Below are 8,421 nucleotides of genomic sequence, written 5' to 3'. Positions count from 1 at the left end.
TTCTTCAGGTGGAAATGAATTATTTAAGCTGCATACCAATTGATAAATAAAACAAAAATCATGATAATTTCACAAGTTCGGATATATGTATTAGCTGCCTTTTTACCCTTCTTACTTTCTTAACCTTTTGTGTACTCTATTAATAAATGCAGTGTTCACTTTCTCTGAGTTGTCCCAATCCATGAATTTGAATTTTCCCACTGATAATTTGCACATGGTGAAATTTGTTCCTTCCACCCAAAAGGAACATTGTGTTCTAAAACTTACATTACACAAGCAAAGGTCATTAATGTGCTAGGTGCCAATCAGTCAAACTGACTCCCAGCAATTGCCATTTGGGCATATTTCTAATAATATTCATTTACCAATTTATATGCTGCTCATCTTGCTAATCCATTATTCTTACAAGGATGCACTGAAAACTATCCCATCCCTCTTACTACCAAATTTCATATCTTCTTCTACTTCCCCTGAATCCTTGACAAACATATTTGACCAGAGTTGCCTTACCAGTGAAATGGGTGGCGTATAAGTTGAATAAATACATTTCTTCCTAGGCTGTCACCTGTTTGCAACATTTGTCCAAAGAACATGAGTTTGCATTGAATGTCACTTCACTCAGTCTTTATTTGACCAAGAGGGAGCGGTTGGTTCTTCTTGCAATCCATGATAACCACCTTTTTTTTTAATTGAAATTTTTTTTAAAAAAACTTTTACAAATGTTTACCTCCCCCCCTCCCCCCAACCCCCCCACCTTCCCCCCCCCCCGACTTCCCAGAACCAATACAGGGTATAAATCTTTAACAAAGATATTCTAAAATAAACTTCAAAAAAAGTATCATCTTTCATTTGAGCTTTAACTCCTCTTTGCTACGCTAGCTCTAAACAGATTATATCATTCCTTGTTTCTTCAGTCATAAACTATCTGGAATTTCTTAGTCCCATATTTATTTTGAGTATAGTCAATCCACTCCAGTTTATATCTCTCATTTGAGTGATCCTTGAGATATGCTGATATTTTAGCCATCTCTGCTAGGTTTGTTACTTTTAATGTCCATTCTTGTATTGTAGGCAGATCTTCCTTCTTCCAGTATTGCGCCACCAACAGTCTTGCTGCGGTTGTTAAATGCAAAATCAAGTTAGTCTCTATAACTGTACAATCAGTAATTATACCTAACAAGAATAACTGAGGAGTAAACTTTATCCTTTTTTAAGAACATTTTGCATAATCCACCATATATTTTATCCAAAATGTTTTTTACCTTTTTACAAGTCCACCATATATGATAGTATATAGCATCGAGGCAATCACATCTCCAGCATTTAGGTTGCAAATTCGGATACATACAGGCCAGTTTTTTAGGATCTAAATGCCATCTATAAAACATCTTATAAAAGTTTTCTCTCAAATTCTGGACTTGTGTAAATTTTACATTTTTTACCCATATCTTTTCCCATGTATCCAACATTATTGGTTCTTCAAAATTTTGTGCCCACTTTATCATGCAGTCTTTAACTAATTCTGTTTCCGAATCCATTTCTATTAATGCATTATATAGTCTCTTTATATGCATTGGACTTTGATCCCTAATTTGTTATAGTAAATTATCCTCATTTTGCATAAAACCAATTTTTTGAACTTTTTTCCATCTGGCCTGTAACTGCCCATACTGAAACCATGTTTGAATTACCTTTTCCTCTTTTAGTACATTCAAGGGTTTTAATTGTAATACACCTTTTTCTAAGGTGAGCATGATAACCATCTTCAGATCCATGTTTAGAAGGAATTTACTGTAAATTATCATTGGAAATATATTTAACTATTATAATCTCAAAGATCTTCATTTGTAGAAACATCCCTATTCTTCAGGATCATGTCTAAGTTTGTCATCATAATCTTCCTAAGATTAATTTTCCTTTTATTTCTCCAGCACACTATTCACACTTATCTATTCTGAAGCTCAAGAAATCTAAAATATCTTTACCTTTTCTTCCAGGCTTGAGGGGAAATGGTGGCAACAAACAAGTCTCCACTATTTTTATGCATGTCAAAAACAGTAAAGGTGATTGCCACAACCATACAGCCATAGTCCTGTTCCTTTTTTATGTAAATCAGTGCAGGTAAATTAAATATAAAGCTTTCACCATGTGGTTGTGATATTGTTGACATAAACTACCCAAGGCCATCATTTCTTTGCTCTTAATTGTATCTTCACTAAGCATGTTGGTTAATACTATTTTTACGCAATTGTGCATTGTGACTTAAGCTTCATATCTGCCATACATAAATCACTTTCAGAAATTATTTTCCAGATTTTAACTCCTTTCTTCGTTGTGACTAGTGATTGTGTTGTCAGACTGTGGTCAACATTGTGCACAATGGATGAATTTAATAATAACCCAGATTTTTTGCTTTCTGTTTTTTATTTTCATAATGAGTTATTCCCATTCTATTTTCCATAATGCAAATTATGCATATTTTGGTCCCCTGTTTTATCTTTGCTCTCACCTCTTCCAGCCTTGCCATTTTTGTAGTACATTTGCTGCATATGTTAACATAAGATATGAGATATGAGATATTAAGATATGAGAACAATTTATATCCTCGTCTCACTCCCTTTCTTATACTGAGCCATTCTATTCCTCCAAATTCAGTTATTGAAGCCTTTAGCAAAGGTTCCTGATATGAACAATCAGGCATTATCTTTAAACTGTATGATTTGTATAATGTAATCAAAGACTTAGTTCTAATTAAGTAATTAAGTAAAGATACAATTGTTGATTTTATCCTCTTGCTTTCTCCAATATCTATCTTATGCTAGTTAGCTGTTTTCTTGTCACTGTCATTCCTTTTTTGAAAACAGGATATGGAGAGAATTGCCTGGGGCGGGAACCACAAATGAAGTAGGACATCAGGCAAATGCCATAACCTACGTACAAAAATCAGATATCATGATGTAAGTACAAAATGGTGGTATTTGCATGATAACATCACCATGTGCGTGGCCTTATTTTGGCATCATTACAGTTTGCTGCAGATGCTGCTGTCAAAAACTTACTTGGTCATTTAGCATTTTGTTCTCCATATATTACTCTGTTCTTCTTTAGCAATACTGTACTTTGCTTGTGCAAGGAATTAGTGTGAAGGTTTGGAAAGGTGTGAATTATCTTGCATCACTTTTTTTCAAGATAGGTAGGTACCAGAGGTGGTATTCAGCCAGTTCTGACATGTTCTGGAGAACCGTTAGCGGAAATTTTGGGTAGTTTGGAGAACCAGCAAATAAGCTGGCCCCGGCCCCACTACTTCCCAGCCTCCCAGCTGATCTTCTTTTGTTGCCCTGAACAGGAGAACAGAGCTGGAAAGCAGGTTAGTGGGGTGGGGAGGGAATGGAGATTTTGCAGTATCCTTCCCCTGCCACGCCCACCAAGCCACACCCAGAGAACCAGTAGTAAAAAGGTTTGAATCCCACCACTGGTAGGTACATTATTTTTTTTCAAGCCTGAAGCCACAACCTTCTTCTGTATGCGTTTCTAGAGAATTGTCATCAATCTAATTATCTTTTCTCTTATGGTTTAGTAAGAATTTCATCTGTGACGGCTGCTGTGCAACTTGAAAACTGTTTCATTATCTCTTGTAGCTCGCTTTCCAATAAAGCCAATTCCTGAATATTCTGTATACATTTTTTTCCATTTGTAAAGGATTTTTATATATTTCTACATTTCTTTAATCACATTTCTATTACATATTTTAAATTGTTACTCTTGAATGGTTCTATGTTAGCTATAAAATTTCCTATGATTTATCTAATTTGCTTATAACATTTCTTTTTCTTTTCTTGCTTGTAGTGGTGACATTCTTAACTCTTCCTTGTGTTCCGTTACTGTATGTTTGCTTCAGTGGTGGGTTTCAAAAAATTTTAGAACCTCTTCTGTAGGTGTGGGTTGCTTTGTGGGAGTGGCTTGCTGGCCATGTGACTGGGTGGGAGTGGCTTGCTGGCCATGTGACTGGGTGGGCATGGCCAACTTGTAAAATGTGGTGAAACTCACTTAACAACGCTCTTGCTTAGCAACCAAAATGTTGGCTCAGAAACTCTGGCATTTGAAGCAAGTCTTAAAGCTGTCAATTTACAAGATCCTTGCACCCCTAACCCTTTAGAAAAAAAATCCCAGAGGTGTTCAAACTTGACAGCTTTAAGACTTGTGGATTTCAACTCCCAGAATTTCTCCTCTCGCTCTTCATCTTGATAATGTGCGGACAGGCAGGGAGAGGGAGCTGGAACCGGTTCCAAACGGCACGGTAGATTTGTGGAACTTCTTCTATAGAAGAGGTTAGAACTGGCAGGAACCCACCACTGGTTTGCTTTATTCAGCCTTATTCAGCCTTGACCAGCCTTCAGAGGGTATATTGAATGCTATTGTCCATGAAGATAATAGTTTTAGCTATTAGGTGACTATGTGATCCAATAATTTTGTGTTTACTTTGTTGTTAGTTACATTTTACTGATGTGTTGTTGCTATTATTGTGAGTTGCAGTGAAATGTGTGGCAAGGTAAGGCAAGTTCCTTTGGCCTGAGCAATAGCCAGTTGCTCTTCCATATGGCTGCTGAATATCCTCTAAATATTTCTTCCTATCTTAAGTCCTTATACTGGGTCTTTGTCAATCTCATGTCAATCAGTTATCTCATGTTTTTTTCATGTCTCTTTTCCTCTTTCCCAGCCCTATACAACAATTCATATCTGGTTTGCAATAGATTGAGACTTAGTTCACTGTTTTAGGTTTTTATGGCTTACTCTAACATGTTCATGGTACAAACCTATGCATATTATCTGGATTCTAAATATCACTGGTCAATAAGGGATAATGCCATTGGTTTGATTCTGATTTAGCATTGGTCAATCCAGCTACAGTAACAATAATTCCTAAATAAATACTGAAAGAAGAGAAAGGAAACCTGTTGCCCTCCAGCTATTCTAACATAGTATAAATAATAAACTCTTAACCATTCTAGCCAATGATGGAGGTTGCTGGTAGCTGTAAGTCAAATTGTTGTATCATCTGAGAGGCTCTCACTGGGATATTCTTAAAATAAAACAAAATTTGTCACCCAATTAACTTTTTTACTTAAATGGGTCAAATAAAAAAGGCAAGTGAAATAATTCATAATTAGTAGATAGTCCAGTTGGTTATTACTTAATTTCAGAAGTTTTGTGAGTCTTATTGTGGATCTGAAGAGAATGCAGGTGGAAGGCCAATATAGGCATTATGTGGTGCCATACATAAAGTCAGAATTAAAATCATTTCAAATTTGGGCACTTCTCAAGGTTTGGTCCTTTAGGACAGAAGGTGAGTTGCAGAAAACATATTAACTTTTATCATATATATGAGTTTGGAAAGTGAGTCTCTTATTCTCCTCCACTAATTAATGAAAATGAAACTTTAAGTATGAAAACATTGAGTAAAAGAAGAGGAAGTCAAACTATTCTCCAAAGCACCTGAGGGTAGGATAGGAAGCAATGGGTGGAAACTAATCAAGGAGAAAAGCAACCTAGAACTAAGGAGAAATTTCCTGACAGTTAGAACAATTAATCAGTGGAACAACTTGCTTCCAGAAGTTGTGAATGCTCCAACACTGGAAGTCTTTAAGAAGATGCTGGATAGCCATTTGTCTGAAGTGGTGTAGGGTTTCCTGCCTAAGCAAGGGGTTGGACTAGAAGACCTACAAGGTTCCTTCCAACTCTGTTATTCTATTCTGTTCTCATTTATAATAGTAACTGGATCTAGTTTTTCAAGTAGTGGAAACAGGTATTTAGTTCACATACAACCCATTATGCATAGGTTCTGAGAATGTAGGGGTATCTGCAAGAAGGGTTAAAGAGTCGAGATGGCAGCTCAGCTGTGCAATCAAAACCCTGCCCCTTTTGTAAACTTCTTTCATAAGAAACCTAATGGTTGACTAGTTCTAGAGCTTTTACTGACCGTGCTGTTGTCATGGAGATAAGCTAAAGTTGAATGTTAAGGCAGCATTCCGATCTCTTGCCTAATACCACAAACAAGATAATCTTATAAAACTTGGCAGAGAGACATGGCAGATTGAAGCCTGATTACTGGTAAAAGAGATACCTCTGGTGGATGATTCCTCCAATGCCCCTTTCTTCTATAAGAAAAGGACTAGGGTTCAACCAACCAAATCAAGCCAAGCAATAACCATCCTTAAAATATGGCATGTAAAATAGCCAGCTTTGCATGATGCAATTCTTGGATTGGATTCATCCAATCACATTGGAAGTATCAACCGTCTACAGATTTTCTCCATTCTGTTCTCAGATAATATTTTGTTAGGATTTTGCAGGATTAGTAACTTTACTCTGGACAAGAAGTACAATGCTTTGTATGGGGATCCTTTTAAAAATTGTTTACCTGTGAAAAAGGATTATGAGGAGTCATTTGAAATATTCGATTGGAATATATATATAAAGTCACAACCCCTGGTATGCCCAAATATGGGAGGAAGGTCACTACTTCCATTCTCTGTCCATCGGCTCGTCATAAGAGACCATCCTGACAGAAACCCAATATTTTTACTGTTGCCTTTGTTACATTTGTGTTGTGTTTGTGCTGATAAATAAATAAAGGGAGACTAGTATAGATCTATTTCAAGCTATTTAGCTCTCATCAGCTAGCCATACCCTTACTGGGATTCGAACCTGGGCTGTATTGCATATTAGGCTAGCTGGGCCTGCATTTTCTGCATTGTATGAGAAAAACACATCTTCTTTTCCCCTGTCCTTACCACTTTCCACTATGTATTCAAAATGGAGACTCACTGGAGAAGACCCTAATGCTGGGAATGATTGAGGGCAAAAGAAGGGGGTGACGGAGAATGAGATGGCTGGATGATGTCACTGAAACAGTCAGTGTGAGCTTAAATGAACTCCAGGCGATGGTAGAGGACAGGAAGGCCTGGAGGAACATGGGGTCGCGATGGGTCGGACATGACTTTGCAACTAACAACAATTCAAAATGGACTCTGACTAATCCATAAAACACACACACACACAAACATACACACACACACTGCATTCAGAAAGTATTCAGACCCCCTTCACTTATGTCAGTTTTGTTATGCTGCAGCATGATTCTACAGTTGTTGAAAATCATTTTTTCTCATTAATCTATGCAGTATCTCACAATGACAAAGTGAAAACAGAATTTTAGAAATCTCTGTAAATTTATTTTAAAAAACTGAAATATCACATTGGCATAAGTATACAGACCTTTTGCAACAAGACTAGAGATTTAGCTCAGGTTCCTTCCATTTCTGTTAATTGTTCACATGTTTCTACACCTTGATTGGAGTCTACCTGTGGTAAATTAAATTGATTGGATGTGATTTGGAAAGGTATACACTTCTGTATAGAAGGACTCACAGCTGACAATGCATACTGTGGCAGAGCAAAAAGCCATGAGGTCAAAGGAACTGCTGCAGAGTTCAGAGATGGGATTATTGCAAGGCATAGATCTGGGAAAGGTTACAATAAAAATTCTGCTGTAATGAGTGTTCCTAAGAGCACGGTGCCCTCCATAATTCTCAAATGGAAGAAGTTTGGCACAATCAGGACTCTTTGAAGAGCTGGTGGCCCGATCAAACTGAACAATTGGGGCAGACGGGCCTTAATAAGAGAGATGTTCAGTCTGACTGAGCTCCAGAGATCTTGTGTAGAGATGGCATAGGGTTCCAGAAGGACAATCATCAAGGCAACTTTCCACCGATCTGGGCTTTTTGGCAGAGTGACTAGATGGAAGCCTCTCCTCAAAAGCCCACATGAAAGCCCACTTGAAGTTTGCAAAAAAAAAAAAAAGTACCTGAAGGACTCTCAGATTGTGAGGAACAAGATTCTGTGATCTGCTGAAACCAAGACTGTTTGGCCTCAATTCTAAGTGTTATGCCTGGAGGAAACCAGGCACTACTCATCACTGCCCAATATCATGCCAACAGTAAAGCATGGTGGTAGCAGCATCATACTGTGAAGATGTAGCAGCAGGGACTGGGAGACTGGTCAGGGTTGAGGGAAAGCTGAATGGAGCAAAGTCAGGGACATCCTCAATGAAAATCTACACAGTGGTCAGGACCCCAGACTAGACCTGTGATGGCGAACATATGACATGCATTGGGCTGTTTTTCTCCCTCCAGAGGCTTCAGGGAAAAGGGCGGCATATAAATGAAATAAATCCAAATAAATCCAATCCTTTGACCAATAGGATTAAACCTCTGTTCCTGCCAGAACAGAGGACCTTGGTGGAAACCACTGTAGTTAGAACTAATATCTAACACTGGAAGTCCATTCCCGTACTTCCGGTTTGTGTGTTGGGTCATTTTTCGCCCTCCGGAGGCTTCAGGAGGCTTTCCTGAAGCCACCAGA

The sequence above is a fragment of the Thamnophis elegans genome, chromosome 4 (assembly GCF_009769535.1).
Source record: "Thamnophis elegans isolate rThaEle1 chromosome 4, rThaEle1.pri, whole genome shotgun sequence".
Lineage (NCBI taxonomy): Eukaryota > Metazoa > Chordata > Lepidosauria > Squamata > Colubridae > Thamnophis > Thamnophis elegans.
Note: the sequence above shows the minus strand (reverse complement) of the source record.